A 14707-nucleotide genomic window follows, 5' to 3' on the forward strand; every position below is an offset into this window, starting at 1 on the left:
AGCCACTATAAATAACTGCTTACAAGTGTGGACTTACATTTTTAATTCTTTTGGATAAATACATATTTGTGGAATTGCTGGGTCATGTGGTAATGGATGGGTAGCCATATAAGAAATTGCCAAACCCCTTTACAAATTTGGCCGAAACATTTTTTGCATTCCCACCAGCAATATCAGGCATTCCTATTTTTTCCATGTTCTTCCCAGTATTTAGATTTATCATACGTATTTTTAACTTTACCTATTCCAGGTGGTGTGTGGTGGTTTCTCATTGTGGTTTTAACTTTCATCTTTGATGACTAGTATTATTTGGTATCTCTTCATTTTCATCTCAGTGACTTATTATATGTATTTTATGAACTATTTTGCAAATTCAGTGATTAATTCCAGACACTTTTTCAGAATTTCCTAGTGTTTTCTACATATGCAATGAAGCTGGTGACAAAAAAAGACATTTATTTATTTATTTCCTATCCATTAATGTTTTTCCTTTTAAAATTATGTTTGCTTGGTAGAGATGAAGTCTCAGAATCAGGCTGGTCTTAGACTCCTGAGCTCAAGTGATTCTCCCACCTCAACGACCAGAAATGTAGGGATTACAGGCATGAGCCAACATGCCCAGTACTTCTATTGGTCTTTTATTTCATTTTCTTGCCATGTTGCACTGGTTAGGATGCCTGCTAAGTGTTTAAACAAGAATGATGAGAGCTCACATGTTTGTTGACAAGGAACTTAAACAAATTTACAAGAAAAAAAACAGCCCCTTCGAAAAGTGGGCAAAGGATATGAGTAGACAATTCTCAGAAAAAGACATTTATGTGGCCAAGAAATGTATGAAAAAAAGCTCAATGCCACTGATCATTAGAGAAATGCAAATCAAAACCATAATGAGATACCATCTCTCGGCAGTCAGAACGGCAATTAATAAAAAGTCAAGAAACAATAGATGTTGGCAAGGCTGTGGAGAAATAGGAATGCTTTTATACTATTGATGGAAATGTAAACCAGTTCGACCAATATGGAGGACAGTGTGGCTATTTCTCAAAGATCTAGAACCAGAAATACTATTTGACCCTGCAATCCCATAACTGGGTATATACCCAAAGAAATATAAATCATTCTTCTATAAAGACACATGCACATGTTTGTTTATTACAGTACTATTTCCAATAGCAAAGACATGTAACCAACCCAAATGCCCATCAAGGATAGATTGGATAAAGAAAATTTGGTACATATACACCATAAAATAATACATCCATAAAAAGGAATGCTTTTATATTTTTTGCAGGGACATGGATGAAGCTGGAAGTCATCATCCTCAGCAAACTAACACATGAACAGAAAACCAAACACCACATGTTCTCACTCCTAAGTAGGAGTTGAAAAATGAGAAAACATGGACACAGGGAGGGGAACAACACATACCAGGGCTTGTTGGGGAGTGGGGAACAAAGAGTGGGAACTTAGAGAATGGGTCAGTAGGTGCAGCAAACCACCATGGCAGACTATACGTATGCAACACAACTGCACATTCTCCACATGTGTTCTGGAACTTAAACTAAATTAATTAAAAAAGGAAAGTGCCTGTTTTACATGTACGCAGATGTTCATTGCAACACTTCATAATAGCAAAGACTTGGAATCAATCTAAATGTCCATCAGTGATACACTAGATAAAGAAAATGTGGCACATATACACCATAGAATACTATGCAGCCATAAAGAAGGATGAGATCATGTTCTTTGTAGGAACATGGATGAAATTGGAGGCCATTATCCTTAGCAAATGAACACAGGAACAAAACACAAATAACACGTGTTCTCACTATAAGTGGGAGCTAAATGATGAAAACACAGGGACACATAGAGGGGAACGGCACACACTCAGGTCTACTTGAGGGTGGAGGGTGGGAGGAGGGAGAGGATCAGGAAAAAGAGCTAATGGGTACTAAGGCTTAATATTTGGGTGGGCACTAATGGGTACAGAAATAATCTGTACAACAAAACCCCATGACACAAGTTTACCTAAATAACAAACCTGCACATGTACCACATAACTAAAAATAAAAGGTAAATTAAAAAAAAAAGTGCATGTCTGGGAAGAGCATACAGTTTGATTTTATGTTTTTATTAAACCAAGTCACACAATCTCTGCCCTTTATTGGAAGGTTGATTCATATAGGTTTTTGTCATTGATATGATAGGTTTTAGGTCTGCCATGTTATTTTCCCAGTTTTTATTTCTCTGTTCCTCCTGTCCTGAGCAATGACTTCTTATTAGAAACCACAGAAACAAAAGAAAGTAGGATAACATCTTTAAAGTGCTGGAAGAAAAATTGGTCAGCTGAGAATTCTATATCCAGCACAGATATCCTTCAAAAAAAGGCAAAATAAGGAGATATTTCAGGTAAAAGAAAATTAAGAGAATTTGTCACCAGCAGATCTGCACAAAAACAATTTGGTAAAGAAAATTCCTCAGGCTAGAGGCAAATGATACCAGGTGGAAAATGGGATTATTGGAAAAGATGAAGATGATAAAAAATGATCAATACTGAGCTAAGGGCTAAAGGCTATCTTGCTCCCCTCTTTATTCTCACTCTATATCCATAGAACTGTTTAAAGATAATAAAAAGCATTTTTTGTGGGGCTTATAACCTACATAGATACATTACATATAATATCTATCCCAAAAAATAGGACATTTTATAGAGGATAGATTGTTGCAAGATTTATGTATTTATGGGTACTAGTATGTTATTAACCTAAAGTAGACTGTGAAATGTTAAGAATGTGTTAAGTTCTGAAGAAAATTGAGACACACATAAAATTAAAAAGATTGACAAATATTGGAGATGTTTTTTATTTATTTACTTATGTTTTTGAGGTGGAGTCTCACTCTGTTGGCCAGGCTGGAGTGCAGTGGTGCAATACCAGCTCACTGCAACAGTGATTCTCCTGCCTCAGCCTCCTAAGTAGCTGACATTACACGTGTGTTGCAGGCCACCATGCCCAGCTAATTTTTGTATTTTTAGTAGAGACGGGGTTTCACCATATTGGCCAGGACAGTCTTGAACTCCTGACCTTGCGGTCTGCCTGCCTCGCCCTCCCAAAGTGCTGGGATTACAAGCCTGTGCTACTGTGGCCAGCCAGAGGTGGTTTATGGAAAACAACAACAACAACAAAACACCTTAGCCAGTCTTGAGTCTCGTTATTCTACAGTTTCAGAACTGTTGGGAATACAAAAGTAATCAAAGAACAGTCCTTCCCAGAAAGAATAGGTATCCCCAAATTCAAGGCAAGGAAAATACATCTGTGAACAATCAAAACCATCATCATAAAGCTTGTATTCTAGAGGAGAAGACGACTATAAGCAATTAAAATAAACACATTTGTAGCTGAGCACAGTGGCCCATACCTGTATTCCAGCATTTTGGGAGGATGAAGTGGGAGGACTCCTTCAGGCCAGGAGTTTGAGACCAGCCTGGGAAACAGCAAGACTCCATTTGTACCAAAAAGCAATACAAAATTATCTGAGTGTGGGGGCATACACCTGTGGTCCTCAGTTACTTGGGAGGCTGAGGTAGGAGGATCACATGAGCCCCAGGAGTTTGAAGCTACAGTGAGCCAAGATTGCATCACTGCACTCCAGCCTGGGTGACAGAGCACAACGAGGTCTCAAAATAAATAAATCAGTAAGTAATTCTTAAGTGTTAGTAAAAAGGTTGTGAATAAAAGCAACGTAGGGTGGGGTCAGAGGGATGGGAGATGCCACATGAAGTGGGCAGTGCAGGCACGGGCTCTGGTGGGAATGAGGAGAATGTCAGGGTGGGAGGGAGTCCTGGAGATGAGCTTCCAGGCAGGGGAGCCGCCGTGCAGAGCTTCTGAGGTGTGGACACCTGGGTGTGCTGGATGAACGACGCCGTGGAGGGCCTCAGCCAGGACCCATTGCACAGCCACATCTGGGTAAACTGAGGCAGTCACTGGACAGGACCTTGCCAATGAGAGAGATTTTTCACATATGTTTTGAAAAGATTCAAAATATTCCAAAGGTATTACAGGGGAAATTCTCCTCCCTCCTCAGACCCCAGGTCCTCTGCCAGAAATAAGCACTTTGCCAAGTCTCATGCATCCCTCATCCTTCCTGGAAAGAAGTTATGCGCGTGTTATTGTTACATGAAGAAGGAGCACTGAAAAGAAAGAAGGAGTAGAAGAAAATGTTTCTTCTTTTCAGTTTTCCAGAGTGTTGCCATGAAGGGCTGGAGAGAGGAGTTGCAGAGAGGAGTTGCAGGGAGGAGACAAAAACCTCAGGGACGGCACAAGCCTGAAGAGCTTTCCCCTCCTCCCACGGTTGTGGGGTCCCTTGCTGCTCAGAAGCTCCTTCACCCAACTGATGCTCATCCCCGGGTCAGCCATCTCTGCCTGGCTTACAGTCCACTCCTCTCTTCTGCTCAGAGAATCTGAGAGCAGCGTGGCGCTCCCGTGTGGCCACGGGGGTAAGGACGGTGGCCCTGAGCTCCCATCTTACCTGCTCAGCCTGGATCTCCCTGGGCTCCCGGCAGCAGGACAGGGGTCTGAACACAAGAGGGCGCGCCTACTCTATTGTCAGAGTTGGGATCAGTCGTGTATGTGTGGTTCTATTTATGTACTCTTTATTATACTTTATTGATTTGACTATTTAATGCCAAGGTCACACTACTTTTTATCACTAGAGGTTTATAGTAAATCTTGAAATCACCCCATAGACATTCTCCAAATTTTTCTTTTTAAAAATTATTTTGGCTATTCGAAGTTATTTGTATTTCCATAGAAATGGTAGATTCAGGGCTGGGCGCGGTGGCTCAAGCCTGTAATCCCAGCACTTTGGGAGGCCGAGGCGGGTGGATCACGAGGTCAAGAGATCGAGACCATCCTGGTCAACATGGTGAAACCCCGTCTCTACTAAAAATACAAAAAAAGTAGCTGGGCATGGTGGTGCATGCCTGTAATTCCAGCTACTCGGGAGGCTGAGGCAGGAGAATTGCCTGAACCCCGGAGGCGGAGGTTGTGGTGAGCCGAGATGGCGCCATTGCACTCCAGCCTGGGTAACAGGAGTGAAACTCCGTCTCAAAAAAAAACAAAGCATAGAAACTATAAAGCAGCAGATTATATAAATAAGATTAGAAAGCATACTCCTAATCCCATATATCCTACTGATGTTTGCTACCATTCAGCAATGCTAAGCTCAAGTTGCCATCAGATCTTAAGCTCAAGGTAAGGGTGAAAAGCACCAATGTCAACCCTCCATGTCATGGTTGCGGTGAGTTAGTATATCTAGTGGCCATTAGATCCACTGATTTGGGACTCAGCTTTTGACAAAGTATATATGCTGATGAAAAGCTGCTTTCGTTGCAGAGAGACTGCTAATTGTTTGATTATACAAGTCTTCACATTAATGAAGCATTATTCCATGGATTTGGAGCATGGCATGCAACCAAATTACCAGCCCAGAACTCATGCTGTGAAATCTGATTATTCATTAGCCAGTCAGTGAGTGGTACCAACATCTTTTCTTCTTTCAGAGCATCAGATGAGAATAACTGCTGTTCTCCACCCCTACTTTAAGAATATGAGGGTTTGAATTTGTTGCATATGGGAAAGGGGAACGGCAGAGGGAGATGGGGTTTCCATAGGAGTTTTTTTTTCCCCCACACATTTAATGCAATGTATATTATGACTAACAGGGGGCCATGTGGATTGGCACTTCCTGCAAAATCTGATCACTGCTCACATAATCAAGCTTCACATTTGATCTATTCTGGGCCTCCTTGACCAAGCTCTCAATCACCAAATGTGGTTGCTTGAATGAACTGGAATTTTACAGTCTCAGAACTGATTGACAAGAATCACCATAAGGCAAGTGTTCAAACTAAAACGAGGGGAGGGAAGTCGTGTGTGTGTGTGTGTGTATGTGTATGTGTGTGTATGTGTGTGTGCGTGTATGTGTATGTGTGTGTGCGCGCGTGTGTATGTGTGTGCGTGTGTGTATGTGTATGTGTGTGTGCGTGTGTGTATGTGTGTGCGCGTGTGTGTGTGTATGTGTGTGTGCGTGCGCGTGTGTGTATGTGTGCGTGTGCGCGTGTGTATGTGTATGTGTGCGTGCGTGTGTGTATGTGTATGTGTGTGCGTGTGTGTATGTGTGTGTGCGTGTGTGTATGTGTATGTGTGTGTGCGTGTGTGTATGTGTATGTGTGTGTGCGTGTGTGTATGTGTGTGTGCATGTGTATGTGTTTGTGTATGTGTGTGTATGTGTGTGTGTGTCTATTTTCTTTTGTTTGTTTATTATGAGTACTTTTACCCCCACAAATAAAATTAGGGTAATTGGATAATCATAAGAGGACATAATTACAAGATTAATTTATTCAAGTCATTTTATATATATATATTTTGTCATTGAACAAAATGTTTGCTTTACTGCATAAAGGAAGATTATGTCCTTTCTGTCTAAAGCCAAGATTGATAGGGATTTAGTGTGACAAGTTTAAAGAACCCGCCTCTCATCTATTTCAATGCCAGCATCAAAAGTCAAAAGAACTCAGCTATGACTGCTCTATTTATAACTCAAGATGGATTGGGTTTCCAAATCAAGTGATAGGAATTCCTTCTTCTTTACCAAGGAAAGATACTGACACTCGGGCAAATGGGATTATCTCTAATGAGATTAAACACACAAAGTGAGTAAGATGTGAACTGACACTCCCCAGGAGAGACAAAGAGGTTCCTAAAGAGGCAGAGACAGAAATCAGTGAAGTCCAGGAGGAAGAGCCTTTCCCAAGAAGGGGACTCCTTTCATAAAGCCCCAGTGAGAGAACTAGGGACCCACCTTGCTTTTTTTAACCTGTGCACAAGAAAATAAAAGCTTGTAATTATCATTAAGAGAGCCCCAGAATCAAACAGACACTGACCCCAAATCTATTCCAGACCATTTTTAATAACAGAACATTTAGAGGCTCTCTTCCCCATTGGCAAGGCATCTCTCCAATAACTGTTTGCCTTATATGCTTTCAACATGCAGACTGCCCTGAAGAAATTCTCTCAAAGGATTTTTCTATATTGAATTATGTTCTTTTATTACTTAAAGAAAACATGGAGATGCTTAATCATGCTCATTTTATGGATGAAGAAACTGAGATTTGGGAAGCTTAGAGACTTGCTTGGGTCTCTAGTGATTCTGACAGCTGGGACTAGAACAGAAATCCTTAATATAAAGCTGGAGAAGAAATCGGTTGAACGGGGCCAAAATAATGTAGACTCACAAAAGGAAAGACAAATATGTGAATTCAATGGCAAAGGGAATATTATCAGTTGTGATAATTTCTGTTAAAAACAGTAAGTCTGCAATTAGTTTCAGAAACTCCTCTGAGGCCACCATAGAATATTGTATTTCTCCATGACATCCTGAACAATGAATGCATCAGTCCCAGATTCCCATGGGTCATAAACTGATGCTGGCAGAAAAGATCTCATACACCTATAGGCACCAGGAGACACACTAGAATTCAAGAGGTGGGAGATTCCAAGTATTGCTTTAGTTTCTAATATAAACTTGCTATATGACCTTTAGAAACTTTTATCTAAAGATATAAAATGGGTAGAGTAATACTTATCTGTCTCACTAGGGTATTGTGAAATGTCACTAATTAGAGTTTACAAAGCACTTTGAAACTTTCAAATGAAAAGTTCCACACACAATAATTATGAGTATGAGCATTATTATTAACAGAACAACTTTAGTTACCAGCTTCATTATCACTTGCTCTCTTGCCTTCTTGCTAAGAAAGACACTCTCAATAGTTCTTTGCTTCCCCACTTTTCTTTTTTCAGAACAGATCTTTGGAAGAAGAATTTTTAGGCATATCAGTACATGGGTCAAGAAACCATCCAAGAAGTCACATTGTTACAATTTCACGTGTTTTCTTCTAATTAAATCCCCAAATCAATTATGTAAACGTAATGTAGTAGTTTCAGACCTGGTTGCCTATGTGATAAAATCTGCATCCACACATGCAATCAATTTAAAGATGATCATAAAGCCCTACGTCTAGGAAATCTTTATATAATCACTCACTACTGGCCAGGCACTGTTCTGGGCACTTGAGAACAGTAGTAAATAAGACAGACTGAGATCTCTGTCCTGGTGGATCTTGCATGGGTGTCAGGAAGCAGATAATTAAAAATATATAAATAATTAAAGATTATTATGTTAGAAAGGGACAAGTTTCATGCAATAAAGAAAAAGTAGAAGGCTGAGGCAGGCAGATCACCTGAGGTTGGGAGTTTGAGGCCAACATGGCCAATGTGGAGAAACCCCATCTCTATTAAAAATACAAAATTAGCTGGGCATGGCGGCGCATGCCTGTGATCCCGGCTACTTGGGAAGCTGAGGCAGAATTGCTTGAACCCAGGAGGCAGAGGTTGCCTGGAGCCAAGATGGTGCCATTACACTCCAGCCTGGGCAACAAGAATGAAACTCCATCTCAAAAAAAAAGAAAAAGAAAGAGAGAGAGAGAGAGAGAGAGAGAAAGAAAGAAAGAAAAGAAAGAAAGAAAGAAAGAAAGAAAGAAGAAAGAAAGAAAGAAAGAAAGAAAGAAAGAAAGAAAGAAAAAGAAAGAAAATTAAAAGTAGAGGTAAAAGAAATAGGAAACACTGGGCAGAAACTCTGTTCACAGGATGAAATAGCGTAGTCCAGGTAGACCTTATCAAGAACATGAATTTTGAAGAAACAATTTGAAGGAAGTCAGCCAAGTGTATTGTCTTGAGAAAAGTATTCCAGGCAGAGGAAGGAGTCGGGATGCATCCCCTAAACTGGGCCAGTAAACAAGGGAAGAAGCAGTAGGAGGTGATGTCATTATTGCAGTGGTGGTGGTTTTACCCAGGATGGTAGCAACAGGAGAACAAATGATCAAATGTCAGTCTGGAAATAGCTGGAGGAAGAGTCAATGAGATTTTCTGACAGTTTAGAAGTAAAGCAAGGGAGAAAGCTGGAAGGGTTAAAGCTGACTCGTTGGTTTTTGGCCTGAGCAAATGGTAAACTGAGCAAATGTGAGGAGTAGAGCTATTCAAGAACTCCTGTGCACTTTGCATTTTCCCTGCTGAAAGCTGAAAACATCATCTGACACATCCTAGAGGCTCAGTAAACATTTACTGGATGAATGAAAGAACCTAACAATGGACAGGATACCACAGAGAATATGAGGTGTACTTTCACAGAATACCCCATATCACAGAAATCCCCAATTGTTCTTCCAATATTATCTCCTTCATCTTTCTAAGATTAAAATTAAGGGTGAATAGGTAGGGTTTTAGCTGCAGAGTTACCTCCCTTCCACTCCATCCCTGCCATGCCAGCTTTTTTTTTTTAATGGGGATATAACAAGAAGTCTCAGAAATATGCAACTAACCACCAATAGGAATGAAAAGGGGGGGTTGGAATTTATAGTCCAAAGAAATTACATCAAAGCTACAAATATCTTTAATAGCTAATATTATCAACATCAGTCAGTACCCCTTTCTTCCTCTTTTTTTTTTGCGACAGAGTTTAGCTGTCGTTACCCAGACTGGAGTGCAATGGCACGATCTTGGCTCACCACAACCTCCGCCTCCTGGGTTCAAGCAATTCTCTTGCCTCAGCCTCCCGAGTAGCTGGGACTACAGGTGCGCACCACCATGTCCAGCTAATTTTTGTATTTTTAGTAGAGATAGGATTTCACTTTGTTGACCAGGATGGTCTCGATCTCTTGATCTCGTGATCCACCTACCTCAGCCTCCCAAAGTGCTGGGATTATAGGCATGAGCCACCGCGCCCGGCCCCCTTTCTTCTTCTTAAAGGTGGTCACATCAGTCCAAGAAACTATTTCAAAGAATCAGTGAAAAAAGAGTCAGCCTGTGGAACACGTGGAGTAGCAAAGAAAACTGGCAAGGTGAGGGATGTCTATGCTGCTATTACAGTACCAAAGAGTTCACAAGTCCCCAAAACACATGCATGTGTTTTTACAAAGCACTGCCCCGTAGAATGTGTTTAAGTCAAACGCATGAGAAACTGCAACATCAAAGGCAATTCCCAATGAAGCTAAACGCATCAGGCAGAGTTGAAAATGGAGAAAGCTGAAAAAAGCTTTGTCATAGTCAGTCATTCCCACAGATTGCTCCACAATTTACTTGCTAGTTGTGACCTCGAAGTTGAGTTAACCTCAAGTGGTTGATCTACCACCTCCATATAGGGAAGTAAGATGAACTCTGTGGTGGCGATAGAAATATTTTATTCAAGCAAATACCTATGGATTCTGTATATTCTCATTCAATTCATTCACCAACACACCTAAGCAGTGGTTTAAGACTCTCATCCCATTAGCAAACTCTGAAGTCTTCATACTAACTCCCCTCCATGTTTACTGAGTTAGAAATTGACAAAAAGGAGTAGGCTTAGACGCTAAAATGTTAGAACATAAAAATATCAATTAATGCAGTCCCTCACTGAAAAGTGAGAACGTTGAGATTAAAGGACGTAGACCTTCTTATGCTACATTTGTTTAAACCACAGTCAGGCAAAAGCACAGCTAGATCCCGTGTTTACAGACAGGACTCCCAGGTAAGCTTTATGCTGCTCTACATGTGCCTCAGACTCTTCCTTCGGACAAGCCCTCGTTCATCTGAACAGGCAGGCTGAGAATCTCCAACTTTGTTGATTTCTAACCATGCCTATGGTAGCAATGGCTTCAACGGTTAGGCTTTATGCTGAATATCTGCTAAAGAAAAGTGCTTTCTCCTTCTGATATTTCCGTAATTGCTAGTAGCATGGGGCTACAAACCTCGTTCTGCCATTGACTGGCTGGGTCATCCTGAACAAGTTAGGAAACGGTGCCTCATTTTCCTCTTCTGCAAGATAAAAGCACTGCAATCCACTGGCCTTGCAAGTTTAAGATTACGTGAGTTGATGAATAATCTCTCTCTTGAATACTAGCATCTTTAATTATTTGAAGATTTATAGTAATGTAGCACCTGCCTTCCCTCCATGAAAATAACTTCACATTAGGGAAACGAATCAGTAAATTTTGATAAATGGATATAATAAAATAAGTAACAATCCTAAATTACATTTGCAAAAAGTTAGTAATAATGCAGGAAATACTTTTTTGTTATGCTGATAACTGAGGAAATCAGAATAAGATTGTATATATCTCAGGTATATGTGTTTTCTGCCTTGCACATTTAAAACAGTGGTTGGTCTGACAGGTGGAATCAAGGTTGGATAGTTGGTTTTCTGTTTTTTTCTTTGAGCTTGTCTCTATTTTCCATGAAACAAAGAGCCACTTTATTTTCAGGGAAAATAAATAAGCTTTGTTTTTTAATAAGATTTATCACCCTGGCATTTTGCAAGTACCTGAAAATTTATGCATTTAGCAAACATAGGCCACCAGACTCCGTTCAGAATATAAATGAGCCCTGATAGGGTGGAATGTATCTCTTGCCTCTTTTAAACTTTAGTAATTACCTAACAAATAGTTTTCCCCTTAACTCTAATGCTAGAAAAATAAAATCACAAGACCATGAGGGTAGAGCTGAGAAGTGAGGTCTTCTACAAGAGCCAGGAAAGATGATTCTCAGCAACCAATTTGAATTCTTAATAGTATAAGTCACATGGTAGACAATAAATCAGAGCAGATTTACTAATCAGCTTATGCCCAAAAAGCATCTGGCTTCAACTTTCCCCTTATGCTATTTGTCAAATCTGTAACTCTGGGGCCCCTACCCAGGCCAGATGGTACTTACCAGCCTATGGGTTCTTAACTGAGGATATAGGCTTGAAAAACAACAGTCAGAATACCTAGACTGCAGACAGCAAACATACAAGTCCCAAGCCACTGCTCCACGCTTCCATGTCCCTGGCAAGCATTACTGATGGATAAGGTTTCTATCCCTTATTCTCGAAAACAAACTCAGAGACTTGGAAACAACACTGGCCATTCCTACCAACCACTGGAAGCTGGCATGTGGAAATGATCCAATTCACCACCTCTTCCTTGAGTGATATCTTAAGATAGTTATGCAGCCACATCTTCAGAGGAACAAAGGAAAGATATTTGATAAATGAATGGATGGATGTGAGTCTTGTAATAAAAATGCTTTGACAACTCTCAAGTGCAACCGTGGATGGAAGGAAGATTGACTCAAAGTGGCTTCTTTACAGACTTGGAAACTTAGTGTTGGTTACTGGCAGGAGGTCTCAATCCCTTGCCAGATGGACATCTTTGTAAGACTGGATATGTGACATTACAACATGGCAGCCAGCTTCCTCCTGAGCATATGATCCAGGAGAACACAAGGCAGAAGCCACAATGATGTATATGGCCGAGCCTTGGAAGTTGCACACTATCCTTCCCTCACTATCCTGTTGCTTATACAGGCCAGGTCTGTACAGTATGGAAGAGTACCACACACAAGTATGAATACAGGAGGTGGGAAACGTTGCGAGCCACTTTAAGGTTGGCTGCCATATAAGTCCCGGTAATGGAACTTAAAGAAGTATGAGATGCAGTCCCTGCTCTCAAGGGGCTTACCGTGTAGTCAAAGGAAGCCCCTGTGGGCAAACAACAACAACAAAACTCAACAACCTAATTAAGGAAAAAATAAAATAAAAACTATGACACACTGCTAGAAGCCCCCAATATCTAAGTTCTCTGCCTCTTCCTGGGAATGCTGCTACATTTTATTTTCTAACTCTCCTGGGTTTTGGTCTGGCCGTGTAACTGGTTTTGGGCAATGGAATATAACCGGAAAAGATATGTGTCACCTCCAAGCTGAGGCAGTAAAGAGCAGCACTGCTACCTCCACACTCTTTCTCCTTCTTTATTTTATGGTTCTGGCATGAAGAGCTGTGGAGAGTAGAGTCATTGTGTTCCTGAATGACTGCTTAGAGCAGGCTGTGGCCCACACCTACCCTCCAGTCCATCGATGGCGGGCTTCAATGTGTTTTCACAAAACTCACTTGTGAAATTTCATTGTTGTTTGTTATAGCACCTGGTATTATTTACCCTAACAAATAAGGTCATCCAAGGCAACAACCAATCTGTGCAAAATAAATGAGAGTAAGCCTCCTCTAGATGAACCCGTGTTTTACAAGACTTCCTCTCACACATGCACGGGGCTCAGCTTCGTACAATGGCCCAGTAGACATTCTATAGTTATTTAGACAGAGAGAATAATAGAAGAAGTTCACTGCAAGACTTTAGAAAACAGTGTGAGTGGATTCTTCACATTGCTTCACAATCTCTTTCTCCCAAACCCTTTCCCTCTAACAAGACTAGCCAGTAGGAATGCAGTAAGTCTCTTATACGGTTTTCCTGACATTAGCTAGTATCTTTCCCCACACTCTATGTCATACAGTGCCGTGACATGAATCTTCCTTAAGCTCAACTCTGATAATACCATTCTTCTGCCCAACAATCTCAAGCAACTCCCCACTGCTTTCCAAATTAAGTTGTGTGACTTGCACTCACTTTCAAGACCTGAAACTACCTTATATTTTGCTCCTTTCATTCATTCAAATTTCTGTGGACCTATGTTGCACCAGACACCATGTTAAATGCTAACTAGGTGTGGCTTCTTGCCCTTAAAAAGCTCAGGGATGGGAAATAGCCAAGATGGCCAAATAAGAACAGCTCTGGAGTCCAGTTCCCAGCAAGAACAATGCAGAGGGTGAGTGCTCATCACATTTCCAAACAAGTTTTCTCTGCCAACAGGCCAGGAGATTCCTGGGCCAAAAAGCACCACAAGTTTTCAGCAAGGCTAGTGCCACGGGTTGGCGCATGGAAACTCACACAAATTTTGGCGGCCATTTCAACTGGTGCCTGGAATGCCTGGGATATAGAACAGCCCATTCTACTAAAAGGGAGGGGGCTGAGACAGGGAGCCAGGCAATCTGGCTCTGTGGGTATGACCCCCACAAAACAAGCAATCTGAAACACTTTGGATTCAGAGTTTCGCAGCAAGTGCAGCTGGACCCAAGACGGTCCAGCTCAGTTGCGGGAAAGGCATCTGCTCCTACTGAGGCAGTCCACCAATACCGAGGCAGTTCACACAGCAGCTGGGCAGAGCCTGTGGCAGCTCAGCAACACTTCTGCTGGCATACTGTGACTAGACTACTCCATGTGAGACAGGGCATCACTGAAAAAAGGCAGCAGCATGTCAGGAACTTGTAAATAAAGCCAACCTTTCCATATCAGAACACCTGGAAAAAGAGGCAGTTATGAGTTCCATTGCAGCAGACTTAAAGGGACCTGCCCAGCAGCTCTGCATGGAAAAAAGGAGCTCCCAGCACAGCACTTGAGCTCCTACAAGGGAAAGACCATCTCCTCAGACAGCACCCAGACCCTTGTATACCCAAAGAGACACCTCATAAAGGAGAGCTCAGGCTGACATCAGGTGAGTACCCTTCTGGGATGAAGATAACAGAAGAAGAAACCGGCAGCAACCTTTACTGTTCTGCAGCCCCCCATGGGTGATCCCCAGGCAAACAGGGTCTGGAGTGGACCTCCAGCAGTTCTGCAGCAGAGGGGCCTGACTGTTAGAAGGAAAACTAAGAAACAGAAAGAAATCGCTTCAACATCAACAAAAAGGACATCTGCTCAGAGACCCCACCTGAAAGTCACCAACTACAAAGATCACAGGTA

The sequence above is a fragment of the Callithrix jacchus genome, chromosome 4, assembly GCF_049354715.1.
Source record: "Callithrix jacchus isolate 240 chromosome 4, calJac240_pri, whole genome shotgun sequence".
Classification (NCBI taxonomy): domain Eukaryota; kingdom Metazoa; phylum Chordata; class Mammalia; order Primates; family Cebidae; genus Callithrix; species Callithrix jacchus.